Source organism: Neophocaena asiaeorientalis, unplaced genomic scaffold (genome assembly GCF_003031525.2).
Source record: "Neophocaena asiaeorientalis asiaeorientalis breed wild unplaced genomic scaffold, Neophocaena_asiaeorientalis_V1.1 scaffold452, whole genome shotgun sequence".
Classification (NCBI taxonomy): domain Eukaryota; kingdom Metazoa; phylum Chordata; class Mammalia; order Artiodactyla; family Phocoenidae; genus Neophocaena; species Neophocaena asiaeorientalis.
Window position 1 is genome coordinate 414135 of NW_020172420.1, and position 21387 is coordinate 435521.

Genomic DNA, 21387 nt, shown 5'->3' on the forward strand with positions numbered 1-21387 from the left:
GGAAGTCAATGTCAGTTCAAGTGGAGGAGAAGCTCCAAAGAGCTCCAAAGAGGTGAGCTCCTGCTCCGTTAAAGGTAGCCTCAGAAAGCAGCATGCTTCCTTCACCATGCTGGTGAAAGTATTATAATGAAAAAATTATAAACATCTAAAACAAATAGTAATTACAACCAGAGTAACATAATTTCTGGTTTTCTGCATCTTGCAGGAAGATCCAAGAAGGAACGTGAGAAGGAATTTTGTGATAAAAAAATGAGATCAGCAAGGAAAAGAATTTGAGTTCCATATTCCAGAGCTCCTGGACTGTCAGTATGGATAATAAATCACGTAGTTTCATGAGGTCTGGTCCACTCCCCTCCCGAACAGTATAGCTGCTAGGAAGGAACCTTGGAAGAATAGGAGGTGACAGAAAACTCATTTCCTGGTAACTTGTAAACTTTACTTTAGGATGGGAGCAATCCTAGCACGGACTGCTGCTCGGCTGATTCTCCCTCCCCCTGTTACTGTCAGCTGCTACTCCTACAAGGGCAGCTTGCTCTCACCAAGCACTTGCTATGCGTCAGACAGACATAGGTTTTATCATTTCCATTTTCAGATGAGGAAAGTGAGATTAAGTAACTCAACCAAAGCTATGAAAAGCACTAGGTGGAAGGGCAGTATTGAGATCCAAGCCTGCTGGCCATGAAGCCCATGTTCTCAAACTCTGGACTACAAACTATGAGACCTTCATGTCTTAAAAGACCTATACTGCTGACCTCCAAAGTATGGGGCAAGGCGATCCACTATTTTGAGAAAATGAAATATTAGAACTTCTTTAGAAAATATCAGAACATCTTTTTCTATTCATTTTCAGTCAAAAAATAAGAAATTGTTATGCCAATATTTAGTATACTGGTTGAGCCCAGTGCATGAGTCAGCTTGTTTGCTGGGCACTCAAATACAGCATGGAGTATTCTGGGGGAAGAAAGGGGTTCACTCACTTAGCGGTTCACAATGGAACCTTCCCTTGTTCTTTTATATCAATCTATTGCAGCATGTTGCAGTTTACTGTACCTAGGTAGATACAGGTGATGTTTTAACAATGAATAAAAAGTAAATGGTTTTTTAAAAATTTGCTTAGGAGAGCATTTGGAAACTAGTTATTTGCAAATGTGTGTGTAGTTATATGTTTCTGTTGCAAAAAACATAATTTGTGTGTCTATCAATCACCTTTCTGATCACTTCAACACTCTCTGCCCCACCTCTCTCCTGTCCAGTCCCTGTGTGGTGCATAGACTCTGGCGTCCTGCAGTTGACAGCACCCAACTGTTTGGGATGCTTCTGTCTTGCCTCCCACCCCAGGTTTTTTCCTGTTGACTTGGAGGGGTGAAAGGCCACAGGACCTGGCTGAGCACCCACACAAGCACAATCCAAAGTGAATTTTTGAACCCACACAAGTGCAATCCAAAGTGAATTTATGGAGGATGGGAGCAAGACAATACATTTTTGCCATTCCTTCCCCTGGAGGGACTGTCCTGAGAAGCAGTCATTTATATAGTCTTTGTGAAGACCATCTCTCAAAATCGAAAATCAGTCATGCTCTGTGGACAACTCAATAATACGTCCTTGACAGGCTCTCCCTTTCCATGTCCCTCCCTCCTGCTCCCTAGGATTGTACAGTTCTAAATAAAACCCAAGTTCTGCTTTCTGGAAAACCCAGGCTAAGGCAGGATGTCCCCTCTAAAATCTCCCTTATCTGTACCAAGAAAAAAATGGAAACAAAATATTATAACCAGTTTCAACATCCACAAAGTAATATATTAGTTGGCTTTAATCTCATTTGTTAAAATACAAAAATGCACCACCTTCCAAGGAGTATGCAAGAGCAGCTGATTAAATCAGGAATGATAGGAATTTTTTTGCAGAATTTAAACAATAGCAATAAAAACGCTTTTGTATAAAGGGTGGATGATTGACAAATGCATATCATAATTAAGGGCAGCTAATGATGTACTTCTTCCGTAAGGACCCAAGTATATTTGTGAGGCATCTTTTTCAGCTAAGAACTTAGAAACAGATCTTTGTATAGCTGAATCACAAAGTGTAGGCCATGATTCAAACCAAAAATAATGAAGTATATTCAACCACATTCATGAAAACAAAAAATTTTTGTATTGTTAATAAAACTTTAAAATTAATTTTTAAATATTTCATCTTTAGCTTTTTATTTTCTATTTTATGGACATTTTATGATTCCTACACATACAATTTTAAATCAGTAAATAAACATATATTGGGATGAATCCTCAAAATTATTCTATTAATGGGATGTGTGTTCAGAAAATGTTTGGAGACCACTGACACAGATTGCCTGAACTTGATTCCTAATTCAGCCTCTTACAACTTGTGTGACCTTGGACAAATTACTTAATCTTTCTGAATTTGCCATTTGTAAACTGAGAATGATAATAATATTCACCTTGTAAAATTGCCATGAGGATTGTTGGTAAAAGGCTAAGAAATGCACCTGACACATAGCTAGGAACGCACAAATGTTTATTATTATTATTAACACGATGCTAATGCAAGCGCAGTATCTTCTTTACTTGCCCGACAGAAAGACCACTAGCCAACACAGGCAAAGTATTGTATAACCAGGTGCTTTCAAAGGCTGGGGTAGGCGTTCCTGAAAGTAAAAATCCCCCTAGAAAAGGTAAAGAGCCTTTCAGAGAAGAAAGTCTTCAGGTTTAAAAGAGTTTTACAAATCTGGTCCAAGCCATTTACAGTCTGCCCTCCGTATCCACAGGTTCAGCACCCGAGGATTCAACCAAAGAAGGATCAAAAATTCTGGGGACACTTAAGAAAATCTGAGAAAATCGGACTGCAGTTGGGTGAATCCGCGGATGCTGAACCCGCGGATAGGGAGGATGGACTTACTACACTGTTTTACATAAGAGACCTGAGCGGCTGCGGATTGGGTATCCGCGGGGAGTCCTGGAACAAGTCTCCCGTGGATACCGAGGCAAGACTGTATTTTACAAATAAGAAAACTGTGGATCAAAGGGGTGGATTCATTTTCCAGGCGAATGAATGGTAGAGCCACTTCTGTCTTAATTCTGCGCACACAAAGACCTTCACACAATAGATAAGGCTCTGGCTTTACTGCAGTCAAAAATGTCTACACCTGCACCTTTCCGTCCCTGAAGTCTGCCAATCACAGTGGTGAAAAAAATGATATTTGTAAAATGGGAATGATAATAATATTTACCTTGTAAAACATAACACAACTTCAGGATGACAGCTCTGAAGAATGACAGTGAACTTTCAAATATGGCAATCCAAGAAGCAGTTCTGTGAGTCGAACCAGAAACCATTTTCTCCCAGGACATTAAGTAGGTTATGGTAAGTTTACAACCCCTAACACTCCCTAACCCCCTTTCTGCCTTATTTTTCCTCCATTGCAGTTATCAATATCTTAACGTGTTCTGTGTGTTGCTGATTTACCTTGTTTAGTGACTGTCTACTTATCGACAGTGAAAGCTCCAGAAGGGCAGGGGCTTTTGTCTGTTTCCCCTGTGCAAATATTTACTGCGTGAATGGATATGACCTTTTGAGTCATTCCTGCCACTTTGCCTGTTAACCCTTGGCTTCTATGAATACACAGTAGCACCGATTTCCTAAATTAAATTTCACAGAAGCCTCCTAGACATCTGACCACATAGAATTGGTTCTTCCAATAAATATCTGATTTCAATGATTTGATTAAAATGTACTATTACAGTACATGCGAGCTAAAGCCTACTAATTCTACTAATGGCAGGTAAAATATCATTTCCTGAGGAAAATCATCTCTAACCCCTGAGACAAGGCACTTCTCATATTAATGACTTCTATTGTACACTTTACTTTTTGTCTTGTTGCATTTACCACAACTGTAATTAAATCACTATATATGTCACTTATTTGTTCAATGACTATCTTCTCTGCTAAACTGTAAATTCCGTGAAAACAGGGACCATCATGTCCATCACTGTATTTCCAAGACCTAGCAGAACCTAGCAAATAGTAAACACTCAATAAACACACACCAAATGAATGAACAAGCAGAAATTTAATAAGTATTCCATCTTGAACTGATTCTGGAAAAAAAAAAAAAGGATTTAACAGCACATGATACAAGCTATAAATTTGGTCCTTGAAGTCATTTAAGCAAACTCTAGAGAGCTGAGTAACTATTCCTTCAAATGAAGCCAGTTCCTAGTGTTTTTCATCTAAAGCTGATGATATACAGTTGCTTCTAGGAAGATATTTTCAGTTATTTCTTTTATATTCCCCAAATCAATATTGCAGGCTCAATAAGGAAAACTTCAATCTCCCAGCAATTTTGCCTTTGACCCCAAGTGAATTGTACTGTCCAGGTTCCTGGTTTCCTTCCAAAATCTGTAGCTGGTTTTAAGATAAATTTTCCCAAATAAGCCATAAACATGATTTTGATGACTGAAGAATATTTTCATTTTAGATGAATAAACCAGAGGCAATTCAGACTTTTAAAATTTGTGACCTATGTAATTTGTGACCTATGTACCTACACATACTTGCTTTCATTTCCAAGTTTCCATCACTGTGAGCTCTTAGAGTGAAATAATATCCTTTTTTCTCTTGAGGGTTTTTCCTGGTTCCTAGGAGAATAAAATAGAAGCAAATTAAACCAAGTTTCTTTCATGTTAAAGAGATATATAAGAGCAAGTAAAACCCCCTACCCACACACATATAAACAATTCCCTGCCAAAATAATATTGTGTTCATCTTACAATATCCTTAGAGTTTAAGAATTCACAGAAGATTTAACATAATGGCAGTCAGTACTTGGAACTAGACAGACTGGAAAGAAGGAACGATCCTCTTTAGTCCTGGCAATTCACAAACTTACCTGAGAATTTCAGAAAGAAAGCGATATAGTAGAATAATGTACTTACAGTGAGTGAAGAAAAAAACCGTGTTTCAGTCTAATTTAATAATTTTGTATTCACTTCATACCGTATGCTAGGTTTAAAAGACTTAAGAGTTTCATACTAGAACAGAAAGGGCTTTCTGCTGGGATAGCGGTGGTTTGAATATGAGCCACATACTTTCCATTTTAAGCAGAACTACTTTATTCTTTGACTAATAGATATGGGGCAGTGGGGAGAGAAATAAGATTTTTTTTTCCCACAAACAGGAAAAGTAGAAAAGAGAAAGAGAGCTTGAGAGGACAGTCTTCTTATTGGCAAAACGTGTATAATCTAGACCTTTCAACCCCAAAATGAGGGAAACATGAAAGCTTAGTACATCCCAACTTACTGAAAGGAGATAATTTAGAACATGATATAAGAAGTTGACTAGAGCAGTGGCTTTCTGCTTTGCTACACAATGAAACTATTCCAAGAACTCTAAAAAAGCACTGATGCCTGGGACCCACCCTTAGAGATTCTGATATAATTAATCTGGGTGTGGCATGGGCATCTGAATTTTTCAGAGCTCCCCAGGTGATCTAAAAAGCAACTAAAATTGAAAACCACCGTGCTAAAGGAATTATTGGGATCCAAGAGTTCACAAGCCAAAGAACTCATTAATACCAACGAGTCAGAGAAAACAAGAAAGATGTGAAGATGAAAGTAAATCTGGTTCTGTCCTTGGGACCCGTCGGGCAAAGATGGCTAGCTTGGTGTATCTGAAAGATGGTGTGACCAGGAATTTCCGTTAAGGATCTAGGACCCTCTAGGAGGCCTGGCCTCCTTTTTGGGTCCGAGGTTTACTTAGGAAAGACAAAGCCCGAGCTGGTTAGTAATAAGTAAAGCAACCATATGAAGGTTTCCATGGTGGAAGGCAATGAGACATCTCCAGCTTGTTTTAAAGGACTGGTCCAGGCATAGAGATCTCTCTGAAATCAGAGTGAGAGGTGGAGGTTGACTTTTTTTTAATAACGATCTCTTTAGCAGTTAGCCTTTCTTGATGACATCCATGACAAATAACACATCCAGATCTTTCTACCTATTTCAGATTTTCTAGAGCAGTAAGTAATATCTCTCTTTTGTAGATCCCAAGTTGTCTAACTTTTTCATTATATGTATACATGGAGTAACAAACAAGGAATGTGGGTACCTCCTGGGGGGGATAATAAAATGCTAAAGGAAATAAGACGAGTAATTAGAAGAGAAGTCCTAAAACAAAGAACTGGAAAGTTAGAAAAAACAAGAAGAAAGGGTAGTCTGTCATGCTCTTATGCCTTAAAATAACTGTCAAATTCCTAACACTAGCAAAAGCCAAAGTGTTTCTGTACACTATGTAAAGTATGCCATTCTACATTAACATTATGCCTCTATAATCTTCTCAATATCAATGGCCCTCTCTCCAGAAGCCAAAATGTGAATATTTTGTGAATGTTTGTGAACAACCTCCTGAATAAACCAGACATCCTAAGGACTATCCTATAATGAGGTGATCAAAGTGAGTAGTATTTTGACCCATAACGGAAGTAAGGCAGGATGGGGAAGTTTTTAATTGACTCTACTAGGCTTCAAGTTACATAGATATACTTCATGTACTCAAACACGAACAGTACATGATTGGGCACAGCCAGGTGTATGTTATCTGTTGCCACAATAGTAATGGGTAACAAACCAAAAAACCTCAGTGGCATTTAACAATAAATGTTTATTGCTCACATGTCTGGAGTGGTTGACTAGATGGCTAGAAGCCTCTGCTTATCTTGCCTGGGCTCACTCATATATCAGTGTTGGTTGGCTGTGAGCTAATCTAGAATAGCCTCAGCTGGGACATCTGGATCTTCAGCTCTGATCACATCTCTGATCCTTTCCTTGTGTCTCCAGAAGATAGTTGGGCATATTCTCATAAACAAGACAGAGGGGCAAGAGTGTACATGCATTTTTCAAGCTTCTGATTGTATCATGTTTACTAAACTCCTATCAGCTAAAACAATAGTCCAATAAACATGGCCCAGGCCAGTATCAAAATAGGTATACACTAGAAAGTTACACAGCAAAGCACATGGATATGGGGGCACAGGGGGTAAAGAATTGGAGCAAATTGGCAATCTACCACATCAGATTACCCAGTATTATTTTAGTACTATTCTAGGCACTGTAGGAGGTCCAAAATTGATATAGTGCCCCATATTTTAAAGGTCTTAAAGAAATGTTTTTTTCAAAATGTGGGCCATGACCCCTTAGTGGGTCATTAAATCAACTTAGCGGATTATGATCAGCATTTTTAATGGGATGGAGTGTAATGCAATGGCAAATAGAATAGAATAGAATAGGATAGGATAGGATAGAAAGTGTCAGAGTCTGCCACCCATAAGGTAAGTATTGTTTCATAAAACCTTTGACTGAAGTGTGTGCATGTACACACAAATGTTAGTTCCAATGAAAAATATATATCTTACTGTAGATTTCAGACAGAAATTTGAAAGTCACTGTTTTAAAGCATACTGAACCAAAGTAAAATTCTGATTTTGCATGTTCTTCATCTTTTATCTTTACTGCCATCAGTGGGAACCAATGAATGATGAACTCTCAGCAAAAGAGTAAAACCTAGATCTTCACTAAGCAGTGTCCCGTGAGCAAGAAGCCATTTGGTGGAGCGGGGAAAGTTCACCTTGCTGGTATAAGTCATGGTCTCAGACCTCAAAGAAGCTTACATATTGCTCTTAATAGCCCAATCTAATACATAGGAAAATATTCTACAACATCACTAAGTTGAACGTGTTACAATCAGGTGATAATTGAATGATGAGTTTGAAAAAAATATTAAGATAAAATAACTCCCAAATACATAATGATAACCCTCCCAGGAGTTTTTGTTTTATGTTTTTTTGGTGTTTTGTTTTTTGTTGTGAGCTTCTACTTTGTACTTAGAACTTAAGAGCAACACTGCAAAGTGGATATTATGGTTATCATCTCTTAGCTATGTGACGGAGTAAAACCAAGCAGGTCCCTTAGGGACCCTCTCTAGTATACAAACCCTCACCCTTTGTCCCCCATCTCTTGAAATAAAAAGGCTCTGCTTCAAGCCTCCCCTGAGTCTCAGAAGGCTGGCTCAAGAGTTAACGATTAGGAAAATGTGAACATGTAGTAACAAAACTAGCTATTGGGCCAGAAACTGGTAACAATTTAAACAATATATCAGCCATATAGCAGAGTCACAGGACCTTTAGCTCCTCCTTGAAGCACATAGATAATAATGTCTAATGCACATTCCTAAGTTGTTTTTATAGAAACCAGACTCCTACCAGCTAGCAACTGCTGATCACAGCATGTAGTCTCCAAGCCAGTTGGGACCAGAAGGCTGATGATGTTGATTTCTGAAACATCACCCTGTTACCTCACCACCAACCCATCAGAAGAAAGTCCATAGGTTGATCAGACACCCTGTAACCCCCACCCCTAATGTTGCCTTTAAAAACCCTTTCCTGAAAGCCATAGGGAGTTCTGGTCCTTTGAGCGCTAGCTGCCCATTTTCCTTGCTTGACACCTGCAGTAAACACTGTACTTTCCTTCATCACAAGCCAGTGTCAGTAGATTGGCTTTGCTGTGTGTCAGGCAAGCAGACCCAAATTCCAGTTTGGTTACAGGAGCATATTATTTAATCCCTCAAATCCCCATTTCCTTATCTGTAAAAATGGTACCATAATATCCACTTCATAGAATTCCTAAGTGCTTGGCACCAAGTAGGATCTCAAAGCAAAAACTAGTTTGCCCTTTATTTATCTTTGTAACTCCCATGGCACCTAGCAGGATACCTAGCACATAGTAGGTGCTCAGCTAGTCCGTTTATAAAAAATGGATTATACTCTCTAGAGCCAGGAATATTTCCTTTGGACCACCTGGCCCTTCCGTCAAAAAAAGTTCTCATGTAAAGGCAGCAATTCTCAATAGAAAATTTATCTCCCTGTCTCAAGACTGAGAACAATTGATTACTCAGCCACCTTGGAAAGTTCTCATCTCTTTTACCACCACGGATATTATATGAGATTATCTCCTTCCTTCTTCTTGCTTCCTCAGAAAATGAGGGGTTATGACTTTTCTTAAGCTGGGGCTCTGTGGTTCTTCGTTATCATTTGACATTAAACCTTAAGTAGGTCACTTCCTATATTCCATAGGTGGTTCTGAAACAGTTCTTAATGAACAAGAGTCGTATTCCACTTATTTCGGATATTGTGTTCCCCCTCTTCGTGTGCATGCTTTCTGTCTCTGTGTGGAAATATGTTTATGGAATTTTTTGTTTCACTGACTGTCTTTTTTGCAGGGTAATAGCACAATTCTGGAAGGTTAAATGTCTTTAAGAACTCAAATTAAAATACTTAGCATTGAATAATAAATAAAAAAATTTTATGGCTGTTCAATAGAACTTATAAAGAACTAAATATATTTTTAAAAAGATAAGAGGTAAGGTAAGCCTCTTTACTTTTTTTAAAATACAAACTTAACTAGTTAATATATCATTTTCCTTACATAGTCTTTAAATCTCTTTGCAGTATCACACTCTTCCAGATTCCTTTAAGAATATAATCATTCTCTTTAAAAAACATCTGATCCTGAGTCTGTCTATTCCAAATCAAATAACCACATATGTGAAGAGAAGTGTTTCCTTTGGATACAGGATTCATAGTAACTCACATCAGCTGGGTTCAAAATAAGGCAATCATTTAAGAAGTAAGTATGTATTTCTAAGAATTTTAGCAGCCAAATGAATACTAGAGATGGGACTTCTTCTCACACAATATGGTTCTGCTCACTAATAAGACAGACCAAGCTTGCCTTAGATACATATATTACACCATCAAATTCATTTATATGTATGAAATACATTGTCCCACTTGATATTATTTGCATTGCACATATTTGTTTTATCTTTTAAAGGACATACTATTGCAAGAGACCTGAATGCAAGAATGGGAAATGATTCTTCCACATGGAATGGAAGATCTCAGATTCTAGAGAAAGTTATGCAACTGAAAAGGCCAGCATTTAATCAAAATAATTTGCAAGCACAACTAATTTCAGTAGAACCTTAACATTAGCAAATATAACATTTATGGTTTTGAGCACTTCAAAGTGATGCTAAAATTCCAAAGCATGTCATCATTTGCAATGTTGTTCATATGTTAATTTGAACTGCATGCATTGTAATATGGCCTTACCTAAAGCAAAAATAGGAGAGAAGGGTGTGAGGAATCAGGTGGCAGAGAGAAGAGCATGAGGAACATGAGGGCACTGAGCTTGGCTTTGTTGTTCTCTTATCACTGAATGTGAACAGATCATTTAATTTTGAGTTATACTTTATTACATTTTACAAAGGAACTCATTTTCTAGGGAAGTAATAATGAGGTTATATCCCTTGAGAATGTCAACAATCTAGTCCACTGCAAAATATCAACCTGAGAATCTTCCATTACATTTCTCATCAAGAGACCCCATACTTGCAGTTAGCTGTACTTTCAACAGGTCAATTCAACACTCTGTTAGATTGACAGCTTCTGAGTGGTGCAGCATGAGATGACACCAGTGAATTCCATGATAATAAGCCCACTACCCCATTTCCTTCATTGTACAAATGCTATGGATCAGGTAAGCCTGGATCCAGATAGTGGTTCTGGCTGAAGTTTTGTGGGCAGGAAAAGTAAACTCATTTAGAATAGGTATTTATTCCTATTAGAGCAAATCATTGGCACTTCCAGGATGAAAAGAGCCCAATGTAGTCAACTTGTCACCAAGTAGCTAGTTGGCCTCAGCTGCTTGTGAGGAATAGTTTCCTGTCAGGGCTCAGCCTTGAGATCTGTTGCTGGCAGGTTGGACACTCAGAGTTGGCAATAGCAATATTTGCCTTCATAAGTAGGAATCTATTCTGTTAAACCCATAAGTGCCTTTCACCTCTGCCTCTATGGCCTCTTCATTCATATGCTTAGTGTGTAGTTCTGAAGTGGGAAAGACATAGGCTGGCTAATGTCAACTGCCTAGTACTTGCACTGTCTACTAGATCATTTTAGTGCCGTTGAATAGTATATACTTTCTAGTAAGCACAAATTAATAAGTGATACAAAAATCACACTTCATGCCAACTTCCATATGTCCATCCACCTGCCTCTACCCCAGACTTTATCTCTGATCTTTCAGTCTTTTTTTCCTTTCAGGCCCTTGACCAAACCCTCCAGGACATTCATCATGGCCCAGATAAATGGACCATTTCTTCTTACTGGTGAAGTGGGTGACCAGGTACACTGCGCAAAGCTCTACCATGGGAAGACTTTTTTCTTCAGCGTTAGCTTTCAAGGCCACCCTGCTTGCGGCTGTATTGCATCTGCCATCCATTTTTGGCTTACAACCATGTACCAAGTCAACCCATCCATAAACCAACCTCAGGTTTATCCTCTTCCTTCAACTGGTTGTATGCACCTCCCTCCCCATCTCAACCTCCTGCCAGGTATGAGCTGAGCCATAGGTGCTGGCATACCATTGTGGGTGATATGGGCATGGGGGGTATCTCGACTATTCATGTCATCTGGTCCTCAGTCTGGGTGTACTCAACTTTGTGACTTGTGTCCAACAGAACCCAACTCATAATAAGCAGTTCCTGATGCATGGTCACTTAGGTCTGTTGGAGTATATGACCCAAATGACAGAGCTGCTTCCACCACAGTCTGAACCTGCTGCAGAGCCTTTTCCTGTTCCAAGCCTCTCTCAAAACTGACAGCCTTTGGGGTCACATGATATATGAGCTGGAACAGTATTCCTACATGTAGAATGTGTTCCTCCTGGACCTGAATAAGCCTAGTAGGCATTGTGCTGACCTCTTTGTGATAATGGATGAAGGTTGAGGCAAGTTGTCTTGTATTTTGGAGATGTCCCATCATGCTCCTAGGACCACTAGACCCCTGAAAACTTTGCCCAAGTGGTAGGTCCTAAAGTCTTTGTAGAATTTATCTTCCACCTTGTAGACTGAGGACCAAAGTCTCCAGCGCACTAACTCTTGCACTTCCTGCCTGAGCAGCATGCTATCGACAATGTGATAAATCAGCTGATATTCTACATTATGTCCCAGCAATCTAGATATTTTCAGACTGTATTATGGCAGAGGTCCAAGACTTAACATAGTCCTAGAGCAAAGCTATAAATGTATAATTTTTTCCCTCCTTGTGAATGCAAACTTTTTCTAACCTCTTCCCTGATAGGGAAAGAAAAGAGTCCCATTACCAAATCAACAGCTGCAGACTGTGTAACAAGGCCATGTTAATCTACTCTAGCAAACCAGATCCCCTCTGCCACAATCTCTGCAATCGAGGCTACTACTTGATTGAGTCTACGGCGGTCTACGGTCATTCTCCAAGATGCATCCAGTTTCTGCAGGGGCCGGACTGGGAAATTAAATAGTGACATGATGGGGATCATCCTTAAGATCCTTAAGATCCCAGCACTAATCTTCACTCTCTCTTATAATATATTACATTTTGTTTATTATCTTGGCTAGGCAGTTTCAAAGACTTCCTCTTTGCCCCCCATGCTACCATAACTCTTACCCTACAGGCTAAGGATAAACTTGCAAATTCTTCAATTCCCATTTTATATTCAGGAACTGAGGAAAAGACCACCTAGTGAGTTCACAGACCCAGTGTATCCATGGCAAGCTGGACTTTGGCCAGGATTCCATTTATTACATGCTCTTCCTATATCACAAATCTAACAGTGGGACCATAATGATGCTTCAGGTCTCCAAGTATCAATGTAAGATCCTACGTCTAACAATCGCTGAAATGTCCTAATATTTCCCTTTCCCCATTGTACAATCACTCAGATAAATAGCCATAGGTCCCACTGTGGAGGGACTGGAGGAATCATTACCATGTATACTTGCCATGGTGATACCACATCCTTCCCACTGGAACCCAGCCACGTTCAGAGTTGGCAATAGCAATATTTGCCCAGTTGCAACCAGTGCCCAGTTCAGGCACTGGGTTCTGGGTCTGAAAACTGGCTCAGGTCTGAAAACTGCAAAAGAGATTGTGACTTTCTATTGGTGTGACCACTCTCAGTTTCCTGCTCTTTTATGATTGTTTTCTTTGATTAAATATATGTATTGAGCAATACCATCTTTGACTCTTCTTCTATTTTACCCCTAACAATGTTATTTATATTCTGTTAACTATCTTTCTGCAATTCTCTGTAGGTTAAGCCTCCTTGGCTGCCACTCAATCCTGGCAGTTGTCCCAAAAATTGCAACCCCGGGCTTCTGGCAGTTAAATGTAGCCACCTGGCCTCTACAACTTCGGAGGTCCGTAATCCTCATTAGTATCAATGAGCCAAGCTCTGTGACAGCCTCTCCTACCATCAGCTTTTGTCTGCAGAAGAAAGCCATGTGGAAATAGACAAAGACCACCTGAATGATAAGAAACAGAGGCTCTTTATTCAGAGCTCTCTACAGCAAAGGAGTCAGCCACCATCACTCATGTTTGATGGAGACTCAAAGGCAGGCAAGGGGAGAGGAAAAGCTTCACAGTGAAAATTAAGGGAAGATTTTAGGTATGTTCTGATTGCAGGGTAGTTTGCACGAGGAAGCTGGAGGCAGGCTAACTAGGAGGGCATTTTATGAGATTGTTTTTGGGAGCATATTTGGCTTTCAGTCGTTGGTCCTGAGTTGGAATCAAGAAAAATAACTTAGCTGCCCATTATTGGGTAAGTCCTGACTCTGGGCTAATTGCAGCAGAGTTTGTGGTTGTGAATATTTGTATATTTAGTCCCTCAGCCACCACTGAACCTCCTGGTGATGTTGGTGTCTCTCTATTCTGGGCTTGGTGTAATTCCTGGCCTTTTCTGTGAAATATACTTCTCAGCTGTGTTTTCTGGCCTTGCATAATTTATCTAGTCCAGAAGACCCACCTCCCTTCTTCTGTCATTTGCCACAGTAATGCAGACTTTTCAACCATGGGCCATTGTTTTCAGTGGGCTTTTGGGGTCTTTGCCAGGGTATTGAATCCTGCATTTTGCAAAAATGTCCCCAAGTTCACAAACTCACTCTTATCCAGTCTTATGTCCCAGACCTCTTGATCAAGCAACCTTAAATCCAGTCCCTTGCGAGCTGCCCAGCTCCTACCAGTTAATGCTGGCTAATTCTTACAGTTCCCTTTCCTCTTTTATCAGGCCCAGCATGTCCCTAGTTGGGTTTTGTTACAACTTAACCCTAGTTATCAACCCAGTGGTCATGAGAAGAGGTAAGGGGAGATCCTGAGAGGTGGGCCTACTGCCTTGCTCAAAAGACATCACAGTGTGTGTTCCCACCAGGGGAAAATGCTATCTCTTAATAGGAAGGAGTGGGCCACCTCCGCAACTCTGAGGGCTCAATGGAATATGGAGAGCCCGAATCTTTGAGGGTGTCATTACAGGTGTCCTCATCTGATGTGTCAGGGTCCCAGGTTTGCCCAACCAGAATCCTGGTGTTGGCATAATAGAACTTTCATTTATATTCAATCGTCTTAGTAGCTTGGCAACACTATTAAATCCTGAGTTTAGTCTTCAGCTTGTTCTGCTCCCTCACTGCAGGCAATAAGGGACTCTGCGAACCACAGGCTTTCTGGCAATATTCAATTGTTTCTTAACTGCCCTCAACTTTTCATTATGCCTCTATAGGTCATCAGTGCAACTTAGTAACAACCAGGCAATTCTGCTAGTTTTAGCAATTGGACTGCCATTTTGTGCCAGACCATCTGTGCCCCAAGTCTCATTGGATCCAATCCCCAAAACACATCTTACCTCCTGCTTTCCTGCACCACTCCTGCAACCAACAGTGTCAGCTGGATCTTCTGGGAAGCAGACACCCAAATGGAGGTAAGAGTGCCAGAAGCATATGGGATAAGTGTACTTGATAAAGGGGGATGGATAAAATTGGGCATGAAGGGCTAACTATGATGCAAACCTGACAAAGTCTCAGTCAACCCAGTTAGTAGCTCCAAGGGTAAGGAATGTCCCCCATTGGGCAGATATGGTCAGTCATTGGCCGAGGGCTGTCCGGGAAGATGAGGTGACTCTGAAGTTGCTAAGAGCTGGAGAATTGTCAGTTTACTGCCCTTCTTGCAGCTGCACAGCAAGTTCTCTCTTGAGGGTCATCTAAGCAGACCTCCATGCTGCCACATCATCCAAGTGCCAACGTTTATATTTCCTTTCTTTTTCTTGACCTTGTTGACTACAACTTCCAGACAAGTGGCAAATAGCTTTCTCTGCCTTTTTTAATTTGATGGTAAAACCTCAAGAGTGTCCCCTATAAACATAATTTGGCTATTGGTTTTGGAGATTCTTTATCATGTTAAGGAAGGGTCATCTATTTATAGCATAATTAAGGGTGGTTATTAGGAAGGAGTGAAAATGCATGCTCAGCATCTGCTAAGATTTTCTCTTTTTGAGCTGTTGATGTAATAATACTAGAGTTCTTAGCTGTCTGGTTCTTGGTTCTTGCCTTTTAGTTTCCCTGATTTTACCCTTTTACCCTGAGCATTCTCTAAGAAACTTCTCTCTCTCTGGTCCTTTCCCTAGTCAGGTTACCCTCCTCTAGCCCACAGCACGCAGATCTCTGTAGCTACCTGCTTGGTCATGCTCCTGTGACTAAAGGAGTTCAGTAATTGAGGCTCTTTCTTTATTTTTAAAAACTCTTACACTTATCCCATAATTTAAGAGCCCTAGAACGATCTCTAGCTCAAATCTAGTGTCCCTATTTATTCAAATAATGCCTTAATGTCAAAATATGCAGCAGAGAGTTTTCCTACCACAAATTCTATTCTACATTGTAGGTGCCAATCCATGCAAAATTATTGACTTAATCACTTACAGTATAATTTATATAAAATAGACCAAAAGAATAGTCTGCTCTTAGAGGAAATAAGGACTGCCTTCTCTCTTTTCTTACCACCCAGGAATTTTCAGAATATCCTTTCAAAATTCAGCACCACCTTGCTCTTCCACACTGCATGTCTGGATGTCTCAATATAATATCTTATAGGAAGAGCACAAATGCTTAGAGATAGCTTTTCTATTATGTACTATTACTACATTCTATTTCCTTTATTAGAGAAAATGGTTAAAATTTGAGACTTGTGGTATTTATTACTCTATTGTCAACCTTTGATTTTATAGACAGATTTGATTTTTTGGGTCAGGTTGCATGATCTTGATATTGTTCCCGGCTTTTTAATGGTCCTTCAGAGTCTTTACTGTAATATCAAAAAGGGTGGATCAAAATGGATGGGAAATGGGCAGAGCAGATTCAGCTCCAAGCAGCACAAATGTCCTAGCCTGCCTGCTCTTTAATTTTTACCCAAACCATTTGATACATTTTTTGATAACTTGGATACATGACCTCCTGTCATAGCCTCTTCCTTTATGGTGCTGACATAATCCTATTATCATTCTGAGAATGGCCTCAAAGAGTCACTAAGCTTTTGGGGCAATTACTACCATGAGGAACAGCTCAATATCAATTAGACCAACACTAGGATTGCTGCTTTTCACAAACACTCTTCAGCATTTTGATAGCAAATGCAGAGCAACTCTATAAAAAGGTTAACTCGTTTCATTATTTAATGGAGAATTTTGCAATTAACTCAACCAAACAGAGTCACTGGAATACAGTCCCACACAAAATTAGATATTCTACAAGTTCTACTATGCCAGAGATGGAATACTGTCAAAATTGGAGCCTAGCACCAAGGCCAGACTGACAAGGATGCTGGTGATAGAACTATGCAGAAAACATGTCGTTGATCTACCCAGACCACTTCAGACCCTTCCCACCATTTTTGAATGTCCCTTCACTAGATTCTGTGTGCTTTGGCTCCCAATGACCAACACTCATGTGTGTTCTTCAGATGACAACCCTCATGGTACTGGAGTGGCTTTCCCTGCATGGGCAGAGAGCCAGGAGGGCCTGGCGTTTATATCTCAGCTCACAACCCCACCACAGGGAGTCATTGTCAATCAATCTGAATAGTGGATGCAAGAGTACAAAAGCCCAACTCTTCTGCCTCAGGTAGGAAAATTCTGAAGTATAAGGTATATCCCAGAGTTCTTTTGTGGATCAGGCAAAGCTACCCATATTAGTCAGAATTCTCCAAAGAAACAGAACCAATAGGATAGGTAGCTAGCTAGCTAGATAGCTAGCTAGATAGATAGATAGCTAGCTAGATAGCTAGATAGCTAGCTAGGTAGCTAGATAGATAGATAGATAGATAGAAAATGATAATTTGGATCATTTGATTATGAAGTCTGAGAAGCCCCTCAATCTGCCATCTACAAGTTGGAAACCCAGGAAATCCAGTGATATAATTCAGTCTGAGTCTGAAGGCCTGCCTGAGAACCAGGGGAAATGGTGGTATAAATCCCAGTCTCAGGGCAGAACACATGAGATGAGATGTCCCAGCTCAAGCAGTGAGGCAGGGAAAAAGGAATGAATTCCTCCTCCTTCTGCCTTTTGTTCCATTCAGGTCCTCAGTGGATTGGGTGATGCCCAAGTTGCGTGATCTTGAGGAGGGGAAATTCTTTACTGAGTCCACCGATTCAAATGCTAACCTCATCCAGAAACAACCTCACAAGTACACCCAGAAATAATGCTTAATCTGGGCCCACTGTGGCCAGTCAAGTTGCCACATAAAATTAACCATCACGCCACCTCCATCACCTCCAAAGGACTCTACCTGAGATCCCAGCCTTGCTTGGCTTCCTTCCCTGCCCTGCCCTGCTTCTCCTTCTCCCTTCTTCCAGGGACACCTCCTTAACAAAGCACTTACACACAGACCCTCATGTACAGTCTGCTTCAAGAAAACCTGACTTAAGATAAACTGTTAATAGTTTTCCACTGAGAGCCATTTGGCCCCGGGAAGTGGGAGGCTGAGCTCACAAGAAAGGGTCATATAGCACCAGCTGTGGGGTGAAGGAGAAGCTGGGAACCCAACTGAGTCTGATGTCTCTGATCAAAAGCCAAGAGGAGAGAGTTCATATTGGAGAGGAAAGTGAACCTCACCTTCTGGGTTGAAAGAATTTTTACATTTAATTATCTTATTTTAAAAGGCCCATGATCCCAAAATAAGCACTATAAAAAGCCTTCCAGCTGGCTGACTAAACACGTGTATTCACATCTCCTCTGTCACAGTTTGGGCTCTCTGGGAAGCAGACTTGGATTTCGAGGTTAGCATGAACAAGGTTTATTAAGGAATACTCTTGGGGTCAACATCTGTGGAAGGGAAGGGAAGAATAAAATAGACAGAGGGAGAAGCTGGGCTGGGTGAATTCTCAATGTAGGCCTCTGCTGACCCCACAGGAAGCTCTGAGGCTGGGTGGTCTTCTGAATTGTAGCAAGTTGGCTGAAAATGTTGAGGCTTGAGTTGATGAGTCATTGGTTGAAGGCTCTCCCAGGAAAGGTGCCAGCCTTGGGCAGCTGGAGGAATAAGCCCTTCAGTCCTGAATGGGATCTTGACAGCACACACAGCATCCTCTACATCCTTCCTCACAAAATCCCATTGAAATAACAGGCAAAATATAAAACTGGATTTATAATGAATTCAAATGAATCTGGAATATCAGGAGAGGTATCTCTAGCAAAACTGAACAAGGAAAACTTTCTGGAATAAATTGGTGAGAAAGGATTGCTAAAATTGCCCAATAAAATGAAGAGACTGAAGTGATTTTCAGGTGTCAGAGAAATATCCCAAACAAGTCCCAAAATATCTCGGGCAGAGCCCTAAATAACCTGAACATTAGAAGCAGCAATGGGTGAGTGAGAATGCATGCCACAGGCATTGAGCTGGGTAATTAACTGCAGAGCAAAACAATTGAGCCAGCCCTGCACTCTCCAAGAGGCCAGGGAAATCAAGTGCAGAAAGTAGTTCTAAAAAATGAATGGGGGCCAGGAAGTAGGGGAGAGAATCCACCATAGTAGAATGTCCTAATCAATTGTAAAAAACAACAGTGGCAAGAGACCACAGTGGGCACTAGGCTCGCACTTGCTCCAAGGTGGAGGTGGCACTCTGGAGCTCACAGAGAGCTCTGAGAGGGCAGAGAGGAGAGGGAAAGGGAGAGAGGGGAGGGGAAGAGAGTATTCACTGAAGAGCTCCTTTGCACAGGTGACAAAGTGGGTGCTTTATGCATGCAACCCCAATGTCAATCTGAAGAAAGACCAGGAGTAAAACAGCACAAATTCCTCCATCTCATAAAAGCATTACTTATTATACACATGAAATTAACAAAATCATTTAAATGTATTTGATGTTTAAAGAATTTCAGTCACAAAATTTCAATATTTTTCTATTCTATTACACAATTTTTTTAAAGTGCATTAAATAGGTTGCAATTCAAAGAAAGGTTAGATTCTGTCATTAGCCTACAAAAGTTTTTAGAGAAAAATGCCTCTCAAAACCAATCACATCTAGATTGTATGTTTATTTGTCAGATCTGTGCATTGTGAATATATACTTCTACATTAATATTTCTGCACGCAATATATTTTTCACAGAAATTGTCATGAGGTCATTAAATCCTACTTATGGCTTCCAGAAATGATACAGAGAGAGAGAGAGAGAGAAGATAGGGATAGATAGATAATCTTAGGTGTGAAGGAGAGGCAAAGGGGCAGATTTTTATTAAATGAAAGGTGAACTAAATGTTTTCATTTGAAAAAATACATAGATATTAGCCATGTAGTAAAAACCTTAGACTTCAGATCTAAATTACACTTACATATCTTTGTGATGGAAGAAATTTTCACATAGTAATCATTCCGGCTTATATATGATTTGGCCTTGAACATTACGCTAACTAGAACAGCCTGTCTTATGACTTGTCTAACATACATTATACATCTGCTTTAATCATTAAAGAGAGAATGCATTGACCAGATTGTTTAGAATGTCCACTTTGAAGATAATGATAAATGTCCCCCTCCTCCTATGGCACCAATGCTAGTACTCCTTCAAAGACGAGGTTTCCTCCTCAGACACCAGGGTCATGCGGACTCACTGTGTACATGCTAATCTGCCTCTTTTGAAACCTTGGAGGAATGTACCCCTGTCAGGTTTGATGTTTGTTCTTTGTTCTGACAAGTCACTCAGGCATCCAAAATGGAACCAAGTGGCCACTGTGGATATGGTTTCAGACACATTCCTTCATCACCGAGAACTGGAATTTTCTGAACTGTATCAAACTCAAGGTCACTACCAGCCATTTTCAAAAAAAGATCTGCTGGCAGATGCCACTGCAACCTTATAACTATGCAACCATTTTGGACCCCAATCAATCCTTGCTTAACTAGCACCCTCACTTCTTGCCAGCTCCAATTCTAATTCCTGACAAAGAACTTATGTAATTTTGTGCTTTTTGCCTATATAAGCCTCCCCCATTTTGTAGTCTAGTGGAACACAATTCAAGTGCTTCTTGAATCTGTCTCCCAGGCTATAGTTCTCAGTTTGATTTGAATAAAATTATTTTCTATTCCCATTATAAATTATTTATTGATTTTTCCATGGATATTTGTTATAAGAACTTGATAAGCAAAGGTACTGAGACCATTGTTCTCTTAAAGTTTTGTAATCCTAAGAAATAATTCCAAATAAATTTTAAATAATGGAGATTTCATTTTTCTACTTCATACTGAAGAGGAGAAAGGGGAAGAAGGTTAACATTTATTGACAGCTACCTGATACCTAGTGTTAGATACTTTAGAACCATTATTTACTTTATTTTAAAGAGGTTCCTATTGAAATCAAAATTATGATCATTTGCAATATCTCCATATCAGTTTTCAAATTATAGCAAACATTAGAATTAGAAACTAATTTTAATGATTATAAATATTGCAAAATAAAAATATATTTTGTTCACCAACCTAGTGCCCTTTATATCACTAAAAAGCACCAGAATGTTTGAAGATTTTGATAAACATATCAAATTACAGGCAATCCATTGCAACAATAAATTAACTGCACCAAAAACAAGGACTGAATTTTCTTCCTGGTGAGGGGGAGGAAACTGACTTCTTTTTTCTCTTTCTATTAGTTTTTCAAAGTAATAAAAGCCTATTAATATACAGTGACACATTTCGATGTGAAAAACACAGGCTGTGCAAAGCTTGTGGTTCTCACTGAACTAACAATAGACCCACATTACATAGATGGGAGTTCCCTTCCTTATTCACCTCATAAATGTTAGGAGTAGCACACACAGCTTTTTCACTGTAGATGAACACTTGGTAAACACTGTCATCGAGACCTTTAACTTGTGTGTTTCCCTAGGCTTGATGTAACTAAGTTTGTAGCTTTGATCTGACAAGAGTAAGAGATTTTTCATTGAGTACATATATCCCCATAATTGTAACACATTCTCA